At 42.4% G+C, this 22,509-nt stretch overlaps 1 protein-coding gene and 1 long non-coding RNA gene across 3 annotated transcripts in view; one reads left to right on the forward strand and one right to left on the reverse strand.

Annotated features, from left to right (window-relative positions):
• LOC123983583 (zinc finger protein 385B-like) overlaps positions 1–22,509 on the reverse strand; it is a 146,927-nt gene that overhangs the window by 20,489 nt on the left and 103,929 nt on the right. The gene's annotated exons all lie outside the window — the stretch shown is intronic.
• LOC123983584 lies at positions 12,398–12,743 on the forward strand. Its single transcript, XR_006828219.1, has 2 exons — positions 12,398–12,452; positions 12,673–12,743. It is a non-coding gene; the product is annotated as an uncharacterized LOC123983584 (long non-coding RNA).

A 22,509-nucleotide genomic window follows, 5' to 3' on the forward strand; every position in this document is an offset into this window, starting at 1 on the left:
CACATACGAGGGGGGGTGGGTCAGCAAAACTACCACACATGCAGTGTTGGGCAGTAATGCTGTAATACTATTACTTTTCCCAGCAACTAGTAGTGTAAGGGATTACTATTTCCAAAACAGTAATAATATTACAGTTATTAATCAAAGTCACAATGCGTTACTGCGTTACCAGAACGCGATTTGCATTGTTGTCCTTGACTCGTATGCACGATTGTGCGGCACATCACTGGCAGTTCAAGTCGAGAAGCTTATGTTGTGCAAGTCGGCTGCTAGCCAAAAATAGACAAAGAGGGACATAAGTGTTCTTTTGACAAGTATTGCCATTATTGTGAGCTTGTCACATTCAAAGACGCAAAGAACACTCATGTCCGTTGTAAGCTTTGTGCAACTAGCAGAAAGTTTTTAACCATGAAAAATTTTAAAATCTAAATTTATTGAAGCATCAGCAAAAGCAGCACAGCAATGTGAAACTTGTAGAAACACCGGGTCGACAGTGGCGTTAAGCAACGTTTTATGTTTTGTAAAAACACTGAGTACTGCTCTTATAAATTAATGTGCAGAAAAATATTAGTTCAAAAGTCAGGAGTGACTTGCTTTATTTTTTTATTTCAGCCAGTGGCATTAAGAAACGTTATACGTTTTGTAAAAAAAAAAAAAACAACATACTCCTTGCTGTTCTTATGAATATGCTATTAGTTAAAAAGTCGGGAGAGATTTGCTTTGTTTTTTATTTATTATTTTTAAATATAGAATATACATAGCCTATACTGTATAGCATTATCTGGTTTGAGAGGCTGCAGAGTTTTCATTTTGGATGAATGTTGACTAAGGTTAATTATTGTTCCACTAAAGAGGATTCAATTCTAAAATGTGCTGACTAAACAAGTTGTCCATCACTTTTTAGGAAGTGGCGGGGCGGGGGGTAGTGAAAGTAATATAGTAACTAACACGTAAGTAATTACTTTTAATACTTAGTATTATTATTGTTTTTTAAAGGAGTAATATGTAAAAAGTAACTTATTACAATCCCAACACTGCACACATGGTACACATATGAACTGGTTGAAAATTCAGCTCTTGGGGACAGGGATGATTGTGGATGTTTTCAGCTGATTAATTTCAAAGGGAAAAAAAAGTCTTCAATATACATTTGAGGACTACAAGATACTTGAATAAAGAAACAGCATTGTTCTGATAGCAGAGTATAGAGCTATCTTAATTTGTCCGAGAATTATAAGTAGGTAAACTAGTTAGCTGGACATGCTAACGATTGTGGGACATATGCACAGTTCAATCTATTACACTTTTACTTTTGGTAGGGAATAGTAAATTGAGTGGGTAGTTGTGTTTGTGTCACTTGTGAGTTTCCTCTTCCTTCTACTATGAAAGTAATTCACATTTTAAAACGAGCCGTTTCCTGCCTGCTAATCCGTATTCACTTTCTTTTTCTATGCAGGAAAGATAGCTTCTTCGTGGGGGCTGGGAGTGTAGGTCACAGCCGGCAAACCTTCCCATATTGAGAAGGGATAAAAGATTATGAGCTGGAGAAATTATAGCACCTTGAAAAAAACTGGGGGGAAAGCTTAATCTCTATTATTTCCAGGATTAGTCTCTGGGTGACTCAACATCACAGCAATCATAGAGGGGAAGGAAATGGCATCTTTTCATGATGGGTGGAAAAAGGGGGGTGTGAGAGGCTTTCATGGCGGCAAATCAGAGCGAAAGCATCAGAGGAAAGGCTGCTTTGGCTCCTTTCACGGTGAATGCATTTCCCGGGATCATCTGTCTGAGCCTGGCTCTGTGTCTTCAGTCTGAACCAACATGGCGGTATTGAGGCACGCTCTCATTTCGGATACCTACCAACATCCCCCGATGAGCTTCCTGTGTTTGGTGTTAATGCTTTGTGACACTGAAAACTGAATCATGGCAGTGTCTTCATTTCACTGAATTTAATGGGAAAAGAATTTAAAACATTTTGCTATGATATTACCATCAAAAGATGTTTAATGAATTATGCACCTCTGGAGGCTGATTTAAGCATGAGGACAAATTCAGACAGAGTTGCAGAGACCACAGACATTGTGGTGCAATCATAATCTATAGCAAGACAAAATGCAGATGGAAAATACAGATTATTTTGCTATATATATATATATATATATATGTATATATGTTAGAGCTTTGATTCTCTGTCCAAACTCGATTTGTCTCTCAGGCTTGGATCAACAAGTTTCACTGTATTAACTTTAAATAAAACAAAATGTATGAAACAAGGTAGTGTTTAGCCTATTGTTGCTAACATCAACTTTTCATAAGAACAGGGTTTTGTGAAACAACAAACTAATGTAATGTACACTAATGTAGTTAAGTTGACAAATTAAGAGGTAATTTTCTCAACCCATAAAGTAACACTTAGGGGGGGCTTTCACACCTACCTCGTTTGGTCCGGACTTTCGGGCTTTTCAGTTTGGTCCGAACCAAAATTGCAGGTGTGAAACCTCCCACAGACCACAGTCCGAAATTTGGTCAGGCGAAAAGGGCTAGTCTTGGTCTGGATCAAACTGAACCATTGTTCGGAGAAATGCATTGAAATAAGGACACAATTATAAACCTCCCGTGACAGATCATCTTTTCAAACAGATGGCCACTATAAAAGCACACTGCCACATACATCTTTGGTTTCCCCTGAAACGGAGGTGCAGAAGGATTGCTTGTTGTCTTCTCCTCCTTTCCTGTCAGCGAAGTTATAATGTTCACAACGATGACGTTTAATTGCGAATCTGAACTAGCCTTCAGTACAGTTGGTGCTGCAGGTAGTAATGCCATAATAATAATATAGAGGCAAATATGCATATGTTCATTTTTTATTCATAAATTCTTGTCAAAGATACCCGCTGAACTGTTTAATAAACCAATCAATGTCAACATATTAATGTTGCTGCCAAGATGGCGCTGAGTATAGCTGCCTTGGTGTTAGGTGCACTTTGTTTTGTTTTGTTTGTGTGTGTTAATTCAGTTTTTGGCTGTGATTCCCGGTGCTCTTTCACCAGGGAGGAGCTCGTGAACATCAGGGGAACAACTCCAGCAGATTTAATTCCCACTTTTCTTGTGTCAATTATTGGACATTTTGGTGAAGGCCTCGCTCGCTGTCGTTCGCGCTATGAAGCGCCGGAGGAGAGGGAAAAGAGCCAGGTCACTTGTGCGTCTTCGCCGGTGGGGACTCCGCACACCGCTACCAGCAATATTTCTCTCCACCGTGCAATATTTCTCTCCAACGTGCGCTCACTGTGCAACAAACTGGACGAACTTCAGCTTCTGGTGGGGAAAAACAGAGACTTTTACTCATCTTCTGTTCAGTGCTTCACGGAGACCTGGCTGTCTGAACTGATACCGGACTCCGCACTGCAGCTCGCAGGCTTCCAACTGTACAGAGCGGACCGCGACACAGAACTCCGCGGCAAAACAAAAGGTGGAGGTATCTGTTTTTATATCAACAATGGCTGGTGTACCGACGTGACAGTGATTCAGCAACACTGTTCTCCTAATCTGGAATTTCTTATCATTAACTGTAAACCGTTTTACTCCCCCCGTGAGTTTGCTTCATTCACTCTGGTCGGTGTTTACATCTCGCCGCACGCTAACGTTCAGGATGCACAGAGCATGCTGGCCGACCGGATACGGTGTGTGGAGCAGAGAAACACAGACTCCCTTGTTATTGTTCTCGGTGACTTTAACAGGGAAAATCTCAGCCAAGAACTCCCCAAATACAGACAGTTTATAAAGTTTCCAACCAGAGAGGGGAACACTTTGGATCACAGCTACACTACAGTTAGCAGTGCCTATCACGCCGTCACACGTGCTCCACTGGGACAATCACGTGATGGTCCATCTGATTCCTGCTTACAGGCAAAATCTAAAGCTCTGTAAACCTGTTGTGAGGACAACAAAGAAGTGGACTAGTGAAGCTGTTGAGAACCTCTGGGCATGTTTAGACTGCACTGACTGGTATGTTTTCAAGAATGCTACCAACAATCTGGATGAGTTTACAGAGGCTGTGACGTCCTACATCAACTTCTGTGAGGACAGCTGCATTCCAACACGGACCAGGGTGAGTTATAACAATGAGAAACCCTGGTTTACAGCTAAACTCAGACAGCTAAGGTTGGAAAAGGAGGAGGCATTAAGGAGTGGTGACAGGGCCGGGTGCAGGGCGTTAAAGTACAGGTTTAGCAGGGAGGTGCAAGAAGCTAAACGACTGTATTCAGACAGACTAAAGAACCAGTTCTCTGCAAACGACGCCACTTCTGTCTGGAGGGGGTTCAGACAGATCACAAACTATAAACCCAAAGTCCTCCACTCCATAAACGATTCTCGCCAGGCAAATGAGCTGAACAAGTTCTACTGCCACTTTGAGAGTCAATCGGACACCATCCCCCGTGACTCCTCCGCTCAGCTTCAGCCTCATTCCACCACTTCTTCCCCTCCTCAGAGCTGGCCAGCTCCACCCCTCCCCTCCTCTCTCCATCACAGAGAGGGAAGTCAACAGTCTTTTCAGGAGGCAGAAACCCCGCAAAGCAGCTGGGCCGGACTCGGTCTCCCCATCCACCCTGAAGCACTGTGCTGATCAGCTGTCTCCGGTGTTCACAGACATTTTTAACACCTCACAGACATGCCATGTGCCAGCCTGCCTCAAAGCCTTCACAATCATCCCTGTCCCCAAGAAACCAAGGACCACTGGACTAAACAACTACAGACCCGTCGCCCTGACCTCTGTGGTTATGAAGTCCTTTGAACGCCTTGTGTTGTCCCACCTAAAATCCATTACAGACCCACTCCTGGACCCCCTGCAGTTCGCCTACAGAGCCAACAGGTTTGTAGATGATGCAGTAAACATGGCCCTTCACTACATCCTCCAGCACCTGGACTCCCCAGGAACCTACGCCAGGATGCCGTTTGTGGATTTCAGCTCTGCTTTCAATACCATCATCTCAGCCCTGATGCAGGACAAGCTCTCTCACCTGAACGTGCCAGGTGGATCACTGACTTCCTGACGGACAGGAAGCAGCACGTGAAGCTTGGAAAACATGTCTCTGACTCCAGGACCATCAGCACCGGTTCCCCTCAAGGCTGCGTTCTTTCCCCCCTTCTCTTCTTCAGTCACCAGTCTGTCAAGCTCCTGAAGTTTGCGGATGACACCGCCCTCATTGGGCTCATCTCAGGTGGGGATGAGTCCGCCTACAGGTGGGAGATTGACCATCTGGTGACCTGGTGCAGCCAGAACAGTCTGGAGCTCAATGCTCTGAAGACCGTGGAGATGGTCGTGGACTTCAGAAAGAGCACAGCACCACCCTCCCCCATCATCCTGTGTGACTCCCCAGTCACCACTGTGGACTCCTTCCGCTTCCTGGGCACCATCATCTCCCAGGACCTCAAGTGGGAACTGAACATCACCTCACTCACCAAGAAGACCCAGCAGAGGATGTACTTCCTGTGGCAGCTGAAGAAGTTCAGCCTGCCAAAGACAATGATGGTGCACTTCTACACCGCCATCATTGAGTCCATCCTCACCTCCTCCATCACCATCTGGTACGCTGCTGCCACTGCCAGGGACAAGGGCAGGCTGCAGCATATCATTCGCTCTGCAGAGAAGGTGATTGGCTGCAATCTTCCTTCTCTTCTGGATCTGTACGCCTCGAGGACTCTGAGGCGAGCAGGAAAGATTGCAGCTGACCCCCCCCACCCCGGACACAAACTGTTTCAGACTCTCTCCTCTGGCAGGAGGCTCCGGTCCATCAGGACCAAAAACACTCGCCACAAAAACAGTTTCTTCCCGTCTGCAACTAGCCTCATTAACAAGGCCCGGATCAAATTTGGAGATGGTTTTCATTGGAAAGTGAGGATATGATTTCTGGAAATTTTGGACAATTTATTTCTTTTCTTAAAAAATAAACTGCCAAATTTTTTTCCCCCTTTTCCTTTGTGTTTAATGTTACTTTATTGTTTTTGTGATATTGCTTCTAAATTGTGTTGATCTCACTCATCCAAGGAGAGGGGTGAATGACAGTGTGTTTGCTTCAGTATTTGAATGTAATGCATTCTTCACCTGATGTCCCAAGATCTTGTGAGCAAAAATATAAAACCTACGGTCAACCGATGGTTGTAATGTCACAAAAAAGGTTATTATTTAATAAAAACAAGAAATTTTAATAAAAAGTTGCAGTTACAGTGGAATGTAGATTTTTGCTGCTCGTGAAATGCTCCAGTGGTTATGCGCCTGGTAAAAAAGCTATATTTGTAACGCAATAAACCATCAAAACCATCATCAGATAGATTATAATGCAACTGAATATCTTTTAATACACCTGTAATGCAATTGTAACTCTAAGTTTGATGAAAATAAACTAATATGCAACAATGCATAAAATTCTTTTTAAATATACCACGTGAATGTCCGTATTCTGGCAGTATTTACTGTTAAAATGTTGACTTTTATCTTTAAAACACTATTTCTGTCTGTACAACCACTTTCCAACTAACATAAAGCTTCCAAAACATTGAAATATTGATAAAAACAGTGAATATTCGTCATCATTCCTGTGACCAAAAGCACTCCCATGCTTTACAGGCGTGTAACTTGAGAACGAAACATCCCACAGTGATGGGGGGGGGGACATCAATCAATCCGGACTGAGCAGACCTTTTATTTGATACCCTGGACATCCTCTCTGCAGAAAAAGGCGAGAGAAGGCATGCACAGCTCCCAAGGTTATGCGCCATAAACAAGATGGCGCCCGGCGACATTTTTAGCAACAAAGTAGCAACTTTTTGTACTGAAAACGGCGATAACGTAAGTCAAAAGTAAGTCAGCGGTTGTAAAGATCGCGTGCTGCCCCCGGTACCAGGGTGACTGGCCGCTTGACGAGAAGTGAAACTGACAGGCCTGTTGGCTTTATGAAAAGTTGAACAACAAAAGGCACCGATACTGCTAACGTTAAACAGCAGCGAGCCAAACCCAAACCTTCATTATATTCTCCCAGTTTTCTTCAGCCTTAAAGCTTCTGCTGTTGATGACGTTTCTCTGTCTCTGTCACAGCGCGAGTGTCCGACTATGTTTAGAACGATTAGCAGCGCGGTGGGGGGGTTACGGTAATTTGTTGTCTTAAACGTTACTGGCACACTGCTCATATATCATTTTTCTGATTGCACATAGGCCCATCTGTTTTTAGGAGCACATGGGAGAGCCCAGTGTGGGCGTGGATAATGAGCAGAGTGCAGCCTACACAGAGAAGAGAGTGTCACACACACTTTATGTTTTATTAAATCGCACACTTTTGCGGTTATGTAATCGCACGTGATGACATTGCCATTACGATTAGATTAATTGTACAGCTCTAATAAAAACATCTATTATATAAGACACAATGAGTATTTTGGGTACTTGGAATATAGCAGCTGATAATATCTTTAGTAACACTGCAATCACAGCATTAGAAAACAAACTAGAAGGGTGCACTCGGAATAATTCAGATCTCCACCAGGTGTGTCTGGGGGCATGTGGGTTGCGAACAGGGGTGCAGGGCAGTCTGTGCGTCCAGCATGTATGCATGAGGGTAGTGGAATGAAGGGGCGAAGGTTTTATGAATATTATAGTGTAGTATGGTAGAGACTGTCTTATATAGTATGCAACATTTTTAAATAAACATTTTTGTATTATATAGTCACATTTTTCTTTACGATGCAAAGATAGTGTAATAGTACTGTTACCCAGCGTCCTGGGTTTTCTTAACTGTATAAACTTAATAAGGAAGCATTAAATGAAATATACATATCGGGTAGGGAATTAATCTGCAGATGCTCCAGTTATAGATGAGACCAAACCTTTCTACGAGTGTCAACATGTGCCCTGCAACAGACTTTTTTGCCTAGCCAATTGCTGGAAATGCCTTTTGCTATGTTGTGGCTCTTGAGCATACAGTCCACACATTCACACACTAGACCAAATGCATGATCCCCTCCAGGTTTACACATGGCGGAGATTATTAACACCATGTAAAAATTACTTTAATATACTGTTATTACGGCTGACATCTACATTACAAATTGAGCTGTTTTTCTATTGGCACAACTGAGCTGCTTTGATGCACAACATAAAGTCACTACTGCTCAGTGTATTCTATAGGCGCAGATCAGAAAATCCTATTCACTATCTTTAACTAACAGTAGCCTAATCTTTCTATATGCAGAATAGCAATCAGTCATAACAAATGGTTTAATCAAATAGGCAGGATTAAGCGCTGAGGAATGTGGAACTGAAATGCTAAGAAGTGTCTTCTGACAGGGTTTTGCTGTTAAGCCTGCAAAACACATCGTCAAATAATGAAAACTGAATGGTATGTTTTCTACTCCATAACAGCATGAAGCACACAGCTTTCTGAGTCATAAAACAGAAGTGGTTAGTGCACTGCGCTTTAGCAGTAATGATGATGCCATTCATTGCTTACACAACAGACAGAGATCTAGGCATTTATGATGAGATCTGGAGGATGAATTAGCATCCATTAAAGCTGCAACTGACAGCTCCGCTTAGCTCCCTCCGCTGGAAACAAAACGGTGGAGAGTGAAGGCCTAATTTCCATGATGGCTTAAAAAGCTGCCCCCGCCTCGCACTGTGTGGTCTTTCAATAAATCATCTTTATTGTGACAAAGTACATTTAGGCCACAACTGGCAGCCAACAGGCAAATTCACCCACTGGCTGTCACTGTCTATTTAAACTCATACAGCCGCAGCTGGCAGAGCCAACGGCTTCATGAGAATTTCTACCTGCGGGGCACCATGAAGCCCATATCAGGCTCCCCGCGGAAATCTGTCCTACTTTCAACTGGAGCACTGTGGGCCCATTTTCACCCCAGGGTTCACAAACTGAATTTGTTCAAGGTGAAATCCAGGACTAGTGTCCTCTGATAAAAAAATAAATCACTGCATACTGTGATTACCTTGCAAAAGACAGAAGCTACAGCAGCTTTTAATGGCCACACAGGAGAATTAAATTAAAACAATCAAGAGTCAAAATTTATAATGTTTCCACAGTCTCTTCATCCACACTGCTGGCACATTGCAGCTATCAAATGTAATGCATGTCTCTTAAAGCAGGACTTTACAGGAGCATGTCTATTTGCTCTGACATTTTATTTACATTATTCCCACAATGTTTCAACACACATTTAGTCTAATGTTAATGCAGGCACCAAATTATATTCACTGCCCATTATGAAAGTAATATTCCTGGTATGTTCTGGTGAGTCGTCATTTGAGTTCCTTGTCGAGAAGACTTTTGAAAACAGGTTAACACAAAAATGTTATTTCATGCACATGATGTACTCTGGCGTTAACGGTTTTGATTGTGATAAGTCTTTGCACCGTGGCCATAAAAGACAAACAAACACTAAGAGATAACGTTGATCTTCTGGGAAATGTGTGCAGCAGCCCAGATAGAGCAGCGTTTGTTGTTGTGCTTTGTCTCCTTTACCGACCCTCTGCCCTTCCATAGCATTCTGCACGTCTGTATCAAGCACACTTAAAATAAACTGCCACCATCTGCTTGAATTGAGATAAGCCTGAGTTTAATCAGAGCCACTGAAAGGCAGTCAGCAGATGTGCAGCACATACTTATTGATATTTAAAGTCTGTCGCAGCTTTATCCGCCCCATGAACTTAGTAATTAGCAGCTTTCTGTCTCGATGCTTCTCTCTGGCTGTCTGCCTGGTAGAGTGAATTTGAAGGATCGTACATTAGCGGCTTCAGAGATGAGAATCACAGGATCTCTGATTACTGGTGCTTCTTGAAAGATGTTTTCATTAAGGATGACAAGTTTAATGAGCAAATTTATTACAGAGGTCAGAAAGAGCTCATCTAGGGTGTAGCCTGTTTGTTAAGGAAAAGTTCACCAAACCTGAAATTCTGTGGAATAATGCTGCACAACTAGTCAAGTGACTGTTAGCTAAACCCTACGCCAGAACAGTGATAGGTTACTAAGCTGTGACTGGACTAACTATGCACAGCAGTCATGACTTTGGCTTTCTCCACATGGTTAAGTGGTGTGCATGGGGCTGTAGTGATATTCAGCAATTAAAAAGTTTGGAGAATCGTCTTGCTTTTTTTTTCCAAAACAAAAACAGGAGCAAAAGTGTCAGGAATTGATTAAACAGTTTCTTTATCTGCTCTTTCCATAGACTGTATAATACATGGAAATAGTGTTCATGACCTCACTCACAGGTTTCGTTGCCGTTAAGGTGGAGCTGAGGCAGGTCAATTTAGGCTTGGTTGCTGAACCACCTAGCGGCTAGTCACCTGAGAGGGCATCCACCTGTCATTCAAAGCAGCCTGCCCTTAATTATGCAATTAGCTTAGCTTATCATTAACTAGCTACATTCATTTGTGGGGTTAAAGGTTATGTTAAAGAAAAAAACCCTATTCACGATGGTACATCCACTGTGTAACGTTAATATTCCCCCACTGTGTGAAAGCCAGTCTTCGGATGCTATCCTAATGTGAAAACTAGGGTTGGACTGATAGGCGATACCATCGTCCATCAATGATGGCTGACAGACATCACAACGTTGAGCCGGCATTGTGATTGTAAAACCCCCACCCCCCCTCAAATTTTCACATTATACCACCCTGTGAAAGCAGGTTTTAATGACCACGAACATTCTTATTATTGTTTTTAAGTATGCTTTGCACCTGCCTCGGAATTCTCTTCTCCCCACACTCTGACACACACCTACACCTTAGGTAAACACCCCGGCTTGCCCCGCCTCTCTTTCCCCTCCGTCTGCTCCATTTCTCTCTCCCTCAGCAGTATGTTTTACAAAGTCGCCTAAAAGACTGAGAACTCATCCTTTTTCTGTATATTTCCACCCGCGATCCATTATCACAGCAGCAGGTGAGCCGCACGTCAGCTTATTAATGACGTAGCCTATCAAACAACTGAAACCAACGTCTGCACCCTGTGTGTTCACCGTTGCTTTACCTGGTCCGTGCGTAAAATATCCACCGCGACTTAATGTTAGTTAATAGTCTACCAATTGTTTTTGGTATATGATTATCATACATATATTTGGACTAACCTGCTTTAGACACCAAAACACAAGAACATTGTTGCTTCCATATTTTCATCTTCAAGACCCCTTTTACAGGGTTAAAATACATACAACATACTGTATTTCAGCGGCTGACATTCAATCATCTCTGAAACATCTTATCCTATTGATACTTAGTCAGTAGTCAATAGTTAATATGACTGTTCACTACATGAAATGCTAGCAGAAATTTTTTTTTTTTATCCTACTAATAGTATCATGTTGGTTAAAACACCCATCTCAAGGAAAAGGCGCAAGGATGCTTGAGCCAACCAAATCATGCATACATCTTGACAGTGTATTACATGAATCCTAATAAAGAGCACATGAATTTGCAGTCAACGTTTTTAGGCAATGTCATGTCTCCTGGCAGCTGCATATTTCAGCAGGTTTGCATTTTCTGCTTGATTTTCGAGGCATGTCGCTGGATTTAGAAGCACAATATTTTCATTCAAGTCAGCATTTCTGCAAATACCAAAACGTGAAAGCATTTTGCTGACAGAAAATGTAGTTTGAGTGTGTGTGTGTGTGTGTGTGTGTGTGTGTATCTCAGTGTGTGTGCACGTTCATGTGCGTGTATCTTAAACTGATGCATGTGCAACATTTGAGCCTCTTAAGAGTTTCTGTAACAATTGACCTCAATCGTTTGTTATCACTCCAAAAAGAAACAGAAAAAGTCCTCAGTCAGCAGCGGCCATGTACAGTGGCCAGCAAGAGGTAGTAATAGTGCAAAGCCAACTTCATGCATGTCAAATGTTAGAAATAATGGAAGAAAGAAATGGAGCAGTTTTTGAGTAACCATTGCATTTTTACTCACAGTTTATTTAGACAGTGGGGTTCAAACAGAGCCACGGGCTAACATTCCCTGTTTGAAGGACATGTACATTATCAGGGCCACTATTCTCAAATGTCAATTCCCCAAAGGTTAGATGGGCACGTGTGGCTCATGTATTTGAAACACAAAATCTGTGATTACGTGCAAACTTAGGCCCGATGGTGACAGTTTAAATTGTGTTGCTAGATAAAAGGGGAGGATGACACTAAAATAATTTTTAGAACATGACAATGTAACCAGCAGAAAATATCCTCCTCCCAACATCAGGGAGTAGCAATCCCTCTGTTACAAACTGCAAGTGCTTTGCCCTTCACACCACAAGGAGACACCAACTGGTGGTTCAGTACCTGTGAGTACCTCCCACATTATAAATAGAGGGTTGGGCTGGACCGGATTTCCTTTTTCTTTGTCTTCAAACAATTGCCTTTGCCGGAGAGCATGTAGATGTTTACCGTGTGTGTTTTGATGAATCTTCACTGTAAGTAGCAGTTTCTTTATATTAACTGATATTATTTCTTTATTGACATGAAGGTAAATAGTTAAACTATTATGTTTAATATAATGTATAAATATTTGACTTATGTTGGTCTAATCTTGGCATATTTTTGATACTTTAATGAGCAAATGTTTAATATGATTTCAAGACTGAATACATTACTTATTTGGACATATGTTAACTTGTATCCTTTGTTATTTAGAACCATGGATATCGTCACAACATGGAATGACTGAAACCGTGCTCTGGATAAATAAAGAGAATTAATGGCAATCCTTGTTTCCTGGTGGTGTGTGGCTCCAGTTAGAACCTTATATCTGTAACACCCTCCATGTGCATTATTACAATGTGAGAGATTGTATGGATTTAAGTGGAAAGTGGAGAGAAAAAATTAATGACAAAACCAAAACAATCCATACAACCGACACCAAAACCAAATTGCAAAAGATGTGTGAGCTATTAGGTTAGATATATTATGATTAAAGGATTGGATCTAATCTTGGCATATTTTTGATACTTTAATGAGTAAAATGTTTAATATGATTTCAAGACTGAATACATTACTTATTTGGACATATGTTAACTTGTATCCTTTGTTATTTAGAACCATGGATATCGTCACAAGATACGACATGGAATGACTGAAACCATGCTCTGGATAAATAAAGAGAGAATTAATGGCCTATTAGCAATGACTTAGGGGCAAGACCTAAAAGACATAGGCGCCCCCCAGACTACTATGGGATTAATATGCCCCATCAGAAAGCATAATCCCATGACTCACGTAGTTCTTATAGCAAGAGGTCTCATTGTACCAAGTCAGCCTCCCTACAATCTCTCGGATTAGTAGACATTCCAGGAGCAGCCATGTTTTGAATTTGAGTGATCTCCAAGCCAGCATGCTTGAGGAAAAGCAAAGGAGGGATGAACTGGAGGAACTTAGAAGACAACGAGAGGAGGAGAAGGAACTTGACAAACAATGCAGCAATCCATTGATGAGGAGGCCAGAGCTGCTCTACATAGACAAGCTGATGCCCTCCTTGAGAGAGAAAGAATGGTCAAACAGGTTGACATGATGCGACGTATTCCCATTAAGGAAAAGGAGCTTGAATCAGCCCAGCTTGTTTCCACCTTTATTAGACAGAATCTTTCTGAAGAAAATCACCCTGGTGGGGCTTCTGCTCCTACTCCATCACCTCCCCATGGAAATGCGGCCACTTCTTCCTTTTATGATCTGCCTTCCACTAGAATATTTAGGGCCCGAGCACGAACTGTGTGAGGTCCCTATTGAAACTGAAGAGATTATTAGGGCCTGAGCACGAACAAAATTGAGCTGTTTAAGCTCAATTGAGCAGTTTGAGCTGTTTAAGCTCAATTTTGGGGGCCTAAATATACTCGAATACTCACCAAACTTTGCACACATGTCAGAAGTGGTGAAAAATTTCGTATTTTATGGGTTTCGCGCATGGGCAAAATGACTCGCTAGCGCCACCTAGAAAATTGGAAAAAATTAGCCCCTCATCCATGACCACGAACCTACATGCACGAAATTTTCTGGGGACATTTATCATGTCCAGACGCACAAAAAAGCCTCAAGAACCCATATCCTAAACTCAACAGGAAGTCGGCCATTTTGAATTTAGGTGTTTAGTCCAATCGACTTCAAATTTCTGCTGTGCCTTCTAAAGGCATTGACGATGAAAAGTTGAGCTATCTGTGAGTTTTCGTCGATGGGCGTGTCCGTGGCGTTGATGATTCGCCATGAAACAGGAAGTTATTATAACTTCAGTGTGCATGCTCACATCTGCACCAAACTTTATATGTAGGATGACAGTCCCACCCATGTACATGCCGACATTCACCCACAGTCATAGCGCCACCTGCTGGCAACAGGAAGTGACCTTTAACGAAGCAGCCCCCGCTGCACGTTCAACCTACATGCACGAAATTTCTGTGGCACGTGTCATGTCCAGACGTACCAAAAAGCCTCTTGGAGCGATGCCCTAAACCCAACAGGAAGTCGGCCATTTTTGGATGATTTACACACTCCGTACTTTAACGAACTCCTCCTAGGGATTTAGTCGGATCGACTTCAAATTTGTGCTGTGCCTTCTAAAGACACTGGCTTCAAAGATCAACTCTTCGCCATGACACAGGAAGTTGTTGTAACTTCAGTGTACATGCTCACATCTGCACAAAACTTTACGTGCTTGATAACTGTCCCGCCCCAGACACATCTATACGTCAATATTAATTTCTAGTCATAGCGCCAAGTGCTATGTAGCGCCACAAAGGGGACACAGGAAGTGACGTATAACGCCTTCATGCAGCGTCCGAATCGCGTAGCAAATTCACAGCTGAATCGGCGGAGCTCCAGAATATGCAGCGCGTGGGGGGCGTGAGCCGGCCGCGTTGCATATTCTGGAGCTCCTACAAGTGCGAGGGCCCGTCCAACACTGCTTGCAGCTTTAATTACTCTTGCTCCCCCAAATTTGATATGTCCTGACTCTGAAACTCCTTCTGCTTTACCTCCCTTGCTTCCTCAACTTAGTTTTCCCAGAGAACAACCCAGGGGCTCCCAATCCCTTTCCTTGCCTCTTATACAGCCAAGCATAGCCCCTGTTCAGCCTCAATCATTGCCCTCTGTAGTGACTGCTCAAGCTGCACCACTGTTCATTCTCCATGCATTATATACCTGTACCTCTCTTTCCAAGCCCCTAGTTATACTGCATCCTTTCCTCGTCCCGTACAGCCCACTCTCACTGGTAGTCTACCACCGATGCATGCCATGTCATCCCAGCAGCCACAATCTGTCTACTCACAGGTTCCTAACCCCAGATACAGATATGCTTGTTGCCTCAGCTTATGGAATATCAAGGCCCTCACTTCCTGTGTTTAAGAGTGGCCGAGAGAGTGATTTTGCCCTTCTGAATTCTGATTTTACCCCCATTTTACTGACCAGTATAAATATCAGATCCTCTTAGAGCACCTTCAGCACCCAGGAGCTAACAAATTGGCCAGATCCAGTATGCATGACACAAGACCATATTCCACAGCTCTCCTAGCACTTCAAGAGAAGTATGGTCAGCCAAGGCTGCTAGTTCAGAGTAAAATTGGAGCATTACTAAATTCTCCCATTATTCGCATAGTTGATGTAGAGGCCTTTGATGATTTTGCCCTTTCTGTCCATGCTCTGGTGGGAATGTTGTTGTCCCTAGAGTGCCCTAATGGGTCCGAATTGAGATGTGGCTCTTATGTTGACAGACTCCTCAGTAAACTTCCTGTGCAGTACAGAGATGGATTTGTTGAGCATTGTATTAATTGTAGCATTCTGACTGGGCAGGTAAAACAAACTTACTCACTCCTTGACCTTTCAACCTGGCTACAGTCAAAGAGCCAAACGCATATCAGACAGAGCTGTTGAACTCTATAGACGGGACAGATCATGGACTGGAAAGGAAAGCCAGCCCTCCAAGCAAACCTCGTCGGTTTATTTGACAACATCCAAGGTAGATGGCACACATCGCAACTCACGCTGTCCTTGATGATGGAGCAGATAGATCTATTCTGCTGCCTGAAGCCATCCAGCAGTTGGGCCTAAGTACTCAACCTGAAACCATATCACTACGCACAGTGAGACACGATATAGTGCAAATGAATGGAGCATCTGTATCCTTTGAAATTTCCTCCATTAACAAACAAACTGAAAGGTATGTTATCAATGTAGCATTCACTGCAGAGAACCTTGGATTGTCTGAGCACACATACCCCGTGAAGCAGCTACAGGAGCAGTATCACTATCCCAGAGGTATTCCATTGCAGTCTATTGATCATGCATGCCCTCTTGTCCTCATTGGCTCAAACATTGCCCATCTCATCACAACCACAGAGCCAATACTCATGGAGTCCCATGGTGGCCCATTGGCAGTACATACTAGGTTAGGATGGGCTCTCCAAGGTCCAGCCAGCTTAATTCCAACCCAGTGCACACTTACCTGCTTCAAAAGTGAATTGCTTAGGAACGTGAAAAAACTCTGGCAGATTGACACTTTGCCGTATGTGAACGAGAAGACAGCCACAAGGTCGAAACAAGACAAACTAGCTCTTGATATACTCAATTCAAAGACCATTAGAGTAGAGATAGATGGTGTAATACGCTATGCCACTCCACTGCTTAGAGCTTCCAACATCCCTGTTCTTCATGCTCCAAAGGAAGCGGTCTTGCCCCGTCTGTGCGCTACAGAGAAATGTCTGTCCAAAGATCCCAAACTGTCTGAAACATATCAAGAGGAACTGAATAAACTTGTGCAATCTGGCTATGTTCGAAGGATCCCCAGTGAGCAGGTAAAATCAACCACAGGAAACGTGGTATTTCCCACATCACATTGTTGAACACAACAACAAATACAGAGTTGTTCGACTGCTCCTTTTAATACATAGGACAAACCCTAAACAAGTGTCTCCTCCCTGGCCCGACACTTGGTCCCTCTCTCCTCGGAGTTCTCCTCAGATTCCGTCAACATCCCATAGCCATCTGTGGAGATATCAAAGGTATGTTCCATCAAGTACGCCTTTTGGATGAGGACAAACCTCTACTACGCTTCATATGGAGAGGGATACAATTAGATCAAGAGCCCAGTGTGTATGAATGGCAAGTCTTGCCATTTGGAACAACCTGTAGCCCATGCTGTTCCACCTATGCAGTTCACAAACATGTTCAAGATCACTGCATTGGAAATGAGGAGGTGCTCCAATCTGTTCAAAGTTGTTTTTATGTCGATAACTGCCTCCAAAGTTTCCCTTCCTCTCGTAAGGCCCTTATTTACAGAGTGAGACCTTTGCTTGCTGATGGTGGGTTTGACATCCGACAATGGGCTAGTAATGATCCAGCTGTGATACACCATCTCCCACCAGATGCTAAGTCCAAAACCAGTGAATTGTGTCATTCAGGAAGTGGAGACCCCAAAGAGCTGACACTAGGCCTCCAATGGAACTGCTTCACATACATGCTGGGTTACAAGAACCGATCCATTATCTACCATCAGCATACAATGAGGAATATATACAAAGTTCTGGCAAGCCAATATGATCCTCTGGGATATCTGACCCCTTTCACAACCCGTGCAAAGATACTAGTACAGGATCTTTGGAAGAAGGAAAAAGGATGGGATAGCATCATCAAAACATACAGCTTGTTGAAGAAATGGCAAACATGGGAGTTGGAATTGCAAAATCTCCCTGACATCCATTTTCCTCGCTGTTATTTACCCTCCTGTGCCAGCGCAGCCACCTCAGAATCCCATATGCATGTATTTTGTGATGCCTCTGAGCGCATTTATGGTGCTGTTGCCTACCTTCAAACTAAAGAAACACAACCACACTCATGTCAGCTTCATCATGGCCAGGTCTCGTATAGCCCCCAAACGCCAGCTATCTATCCCTCGCCTTGAGCTATGTGCAGCCCTATCCGGTGCCCAGTTGGCTAACCTCCTCAGTTCTGAACTCACAATTCCACTACAGTCTGTAACCCTTTGGACAGATTCTACAACAGTCCTATCATGGCTAATATCGGACTCCTGTCGCTACAAAGTGTTTGTTGGAACAAAAATTGCTGAGATTCAGACTCTGACTCTGAGCTGGAGATATGTTGACTCAAAAAACAATCCAGCTGATGACATAACACGGGGCAAAACCCTCCTAGAGCTTTCTCAGCAACATAGATGGAATCGAGGCCCTCCATTCCTTATGCTGAACACAGACAGCTGGCCAGCCAATCCATGTGTGTCAGCCGAATCGGAGCCTGCTGAGGAACTCAGGAAATCCATGTTCTGTGGCGCTGTGATGTCATATGACACCGACCTCCCTGATCCAAACAAATACAACATCTGGGATGATCTGATAAAAAAAACAAAAAATGTACTTTATGGGGTGGCAGATCAGAGCTCAAATGTAGCCAAATGCTACATAAACTCAGAAAGGCATCTTCAATCTCAATCTCCAATCCGAGCGCTTCCCTGAGGAATTTACTGCCCTCAAAACGGATATATCGGCCATACCAAAGGGTAGCAAACTACTCCCCCTTTCTCCTGAATATGATCCTGATCTTGGTCTTATCAGAGTGGGAGGTCTGACTTTTTTGGGCCTTTCATGGTGAAAGTTGGTCGCCACCCAGAGAAAAGGTGGGGAATTCTCTTTAAATGCTTAACAAAACGCTGCATACATCTTGAGCTGCTTGAGAGTATGGATGCAGACACATTCCTTATGGCCTTCAGAAGATTCACTCACGCAGAGGAAAACCCTTTGAACTCCTGTCTGACTGTGGGACTAATTTCCAAGCAGGAGAGTCAGAACTGCAAAATGCCTTCCAGTCCATGGCACCAGACCTGAGGCAGAAATTGGCCAAAACACAAGTAAACTTCCAGTTCAATCCTCCATCTGCCCCAGATGCTGGAAGCTGGGAGCGGGAGCTAAACTGTGCAAGTGACCTCCTTTGCAGAAGGAAATGGCGTCATAGCCAGATCTTAGACGACCCTTTTTGGACAGCCTTCATCCGCCATGGGAGAACAACAAGGAGAATCTGGAGTTGGGTCAGGTTGTAATGATAGTTGACCCTCAGCATCCTCGAGCATCATGGCCTATTGGAAGGATAACTGAAACCTACCCTGGAAAGGATGGAAAGGTCCGCAGTGTAAAGGTCATTATTCAAGGTCGAGAATACATACGCCCTGTTTCCAGACTAATCCCACTTCCTGGAATCCGTGAAGACGGATGAGACGTATCTGCTGCACAAATCCGGGGGCGGCTGTTACAAACTGCAAGTGCTTTGCCCTTCACACCACAAGGAGACACCAACTGGTGGTTCAGTACCTGTGAGTACCTCCCACATTATAAATAGAGGGTTGGGCTGGACCGGACTTCCTTTTTCTATGTCTTCAAACAACTGCCTTTGCCGGAGAGCATGTAGATGTTTACCGTGTATGTTTTGATGAATATTCACTGTAAGTAGCAGTTTCTTTATATTAACTGATATTATTTCTTTATTGACATGAAGGTAAATAGTTAAACTATTTATTTGTTTAATATAATGTATAAAATATTTGACTTATGTTGGTCTAATCTTGGCATATTTGATACTTTAAGACTGAATACATTACTTATTTGGACATATGTCAACTTGTATCCTTTGTTATTTAGAACCATGGCAATCATCACAAGATACGACATGGAATGACTGAAACCGTGCTCTGGATAAATAAAGAGAATTAATGGCAATCCTTGTTTCCTGGTGGTGTGTGGCTCCAGTTAGAACCTTATATCTGTAACACCCTCCATGTGCGCTATTACAATGTGAGAGATTGTATGGATTTAAGTGGAAAGTGGAGAGAAAAAATTAATGACAAAACCAAAACAATCCATACAACCGACACCAAAACCAAATTGCAAAAGATGTGTGAGCTATTAGGTTAGATATATTATGATTAAAGGATTGCTACCGCAATAACAAATGGCAAGACTCAAAGAATATAATCTTGCTATCTATATAGCACAAATTGCTTCACCTGTTCATTGAGTGGGATAGCTCACAGCTCCCCCACATAGATAAAATACAGTATGTGCCAACTCTTGTGCAGAGAATTTGAAGAAACATATACAGGACAGAAACTATGCAATTAATAACACAAATGACATGTGAATATAAATCTGGGGAAGTCTGTGTGTACAGTTCTTTGTTCTTCAGTACTCTCCTAGTTAGTGGAAACATGATTGAACAGGTAGTATTGTTCACTCTGGCTGTTAACACAGAAGAGTGCCTCAGACACCCCATCTTGCACCTCGAATGAATGGGGATGATTGTTTGTTCAAGTTTATCCTTCCTTCTGTTTCTAACTCCATGCTGTGCTGCCATCTTTATTGTTTTTTAGCAGTTTATTCAGCCCAACATTAATGCTGACTCTCCAGCACAACACAACTAAGGCGCACAACTGGTAAAGTATGTTATGCTGTCTTTTGCAGTCCTTTGTTGAGAGCCCTTACTCTGTGTTCAGAGCGAATTTTAGTGGTGGTGTAATTGCATACTAAGTCAGTGGAAAGACGCAAGTGGATGCGAATTTGCCTGAGGTGGCACAGTTATGCGAAGACGTGTCTATGTGAGTTGAAAATGTTCCAACTTCAATAAAAAATGTTTGTATGTCCCAGGACTTTATGAATATGCTTCATAAATGTACAAAGACTGGGGGAAAAGGAGAGACTAAAGGGAAATTACACACGATTGATGCATCTGTTGCTACTAGGTAGCTTACAGCTAACGTCAGAGCAGTTAGTACCATTGGCTGTTTTGGGAGAATAAACACAAATTTGTTTGCTTTCTGTCTGAACACACTTGTTCCCATAGCCATCAACTTGGCTGCTGAGCTGCTGATCTTTACAGCAGCTAGTTTACAGGTGTTTCTGTGTTATTCTATCAAGTCATTAATCCTTGCCCACACACTAAAACCTCATTTAATATTCCTTATTACTGATTCTTATTTAACAAAGTGCTCTCTAAGTGACATTTTTCAGTTGTTTAAAACTTTAAATGACTTTAATTCGCTACTAAGTAAATGGCGGTCACGTTGATCATACGTCTGTTCAGGTATTCAGGTATTAACCAACCAGTCACATGTATAACATCAGTGAGTGGTGCAGTTTCACAGAAAAATGTCATATAAATATGGTTTCAGTGACTCATCGATCAAGTTGAAGGGGGTGAAAAAGGTCCCTTAGATTATGAAAGAACAGTACACAATCATCTCTCTTCTACATTACTTCTACAGTGTGAAAAGTGTCAGGTTTGATTTGCATCCCCAGGTTTTAGTAAGGCTGTACAGTTTTTACCTCTTTACCCTTAATGGTGACACATTAATAGTTTCTTGAGGCTGCATGAGCTGTTGGCAAATCCAAAATGTAACAGAAATCCATGGCATGTGTCTAAACCATTAAAATGACTTAATGTAGTTGGTTTTGGCATGCAGCTCAATTCCCAAGATACATTTGGAAACATTTTGCCCTCATTTTGATGCAGGATGTGAGTCAAACATTTACAACTAGAAGTTTGACGTGATTTTGAAGAGAAAATCACTGCATGAATCTTAATCATCTAACAGCTTTTGATGTTTTTAAACTCAATTATGCTTTTTTTTAAAAAATGTTTTTAAACTCAATTATGCCACTATCAAACTGCTTATTACGGATAAAGCAGCTCACATACAATATATTATAATAATAATAATAATAATCCTTATTTGTAGAGCACTTTTCAAAAACAAGTTACAAAGTGCTTTAACAAGTGTAAAGAATAATACAAAAAAAGATAAGAGCATGAAAATTTAATATAAAATTAGTAAAATACAATAAAATAAAAGGGATAAAATAAAGTCAAATAAGATCGGGAAAAGCTCTCCTATAAAAGTATGTTTTAAGAAGGGACTTAAAAGAGTTTACTGACTCAGCCGACCTGATTTCCTCGGGCAGGCTGTTCCAGAGCCTCGGGGCCCTGACAGCAAACGCTCTGTCCCCTTTAGTTTTCAGTCGAGACTCTGGAACAGACAACAGACCTCTGCCCGAGGATCACAAGGTACGTGCTGGTGCGTATGGGACTAAAAGGTCAGAAATATAACAAGGCGAGAGGCCATGAAGAGCTTTAAAAGTGATCAATAGAATTTTAAAGTCAATTCTAAAACATACTGGGAGCCAGTGTAATGAAGCTAAAATAGGAGTAATGTGGTCATATTTCTTTGTTCTGGTTAAAAGCCTGGCAGCTGAGTTCTGGACAGTCTGGAGTCGATCAATAGATTTTTGGGTTAAACAGGTGAAAAGGCTGTTGCAATAATCCAGGCGTGATGAGATGAAGGTTGTGTAAAATGGTCTCGGTGTCCTTAAAAGTTAACATAGATCGAATTTTAGCTATATTTCTAAGTTGATAAAAACATGATTGAACAAGCTTTGTGGTGTGCTGCTCGAAATTTAAATTACTATCAAACCAAACACCAAGGTTCTTTGC

Source organism: Micropterus dolomieu, linkage group LG14 (genome assembly GCF_021292245.1).
Source record: "Micropterus dolomieu isolate WLL.071019.BEF.003 ecotype Adirondacks linkage group LG14, ASM2129224v1, whole genome shotgun sequence".
NCBI lineage: Eukaryota > Metazoa > Chordata > Actinopteri > Centrarchiformes > Centrarchidae > Micropterus > Micropterus dolomieu.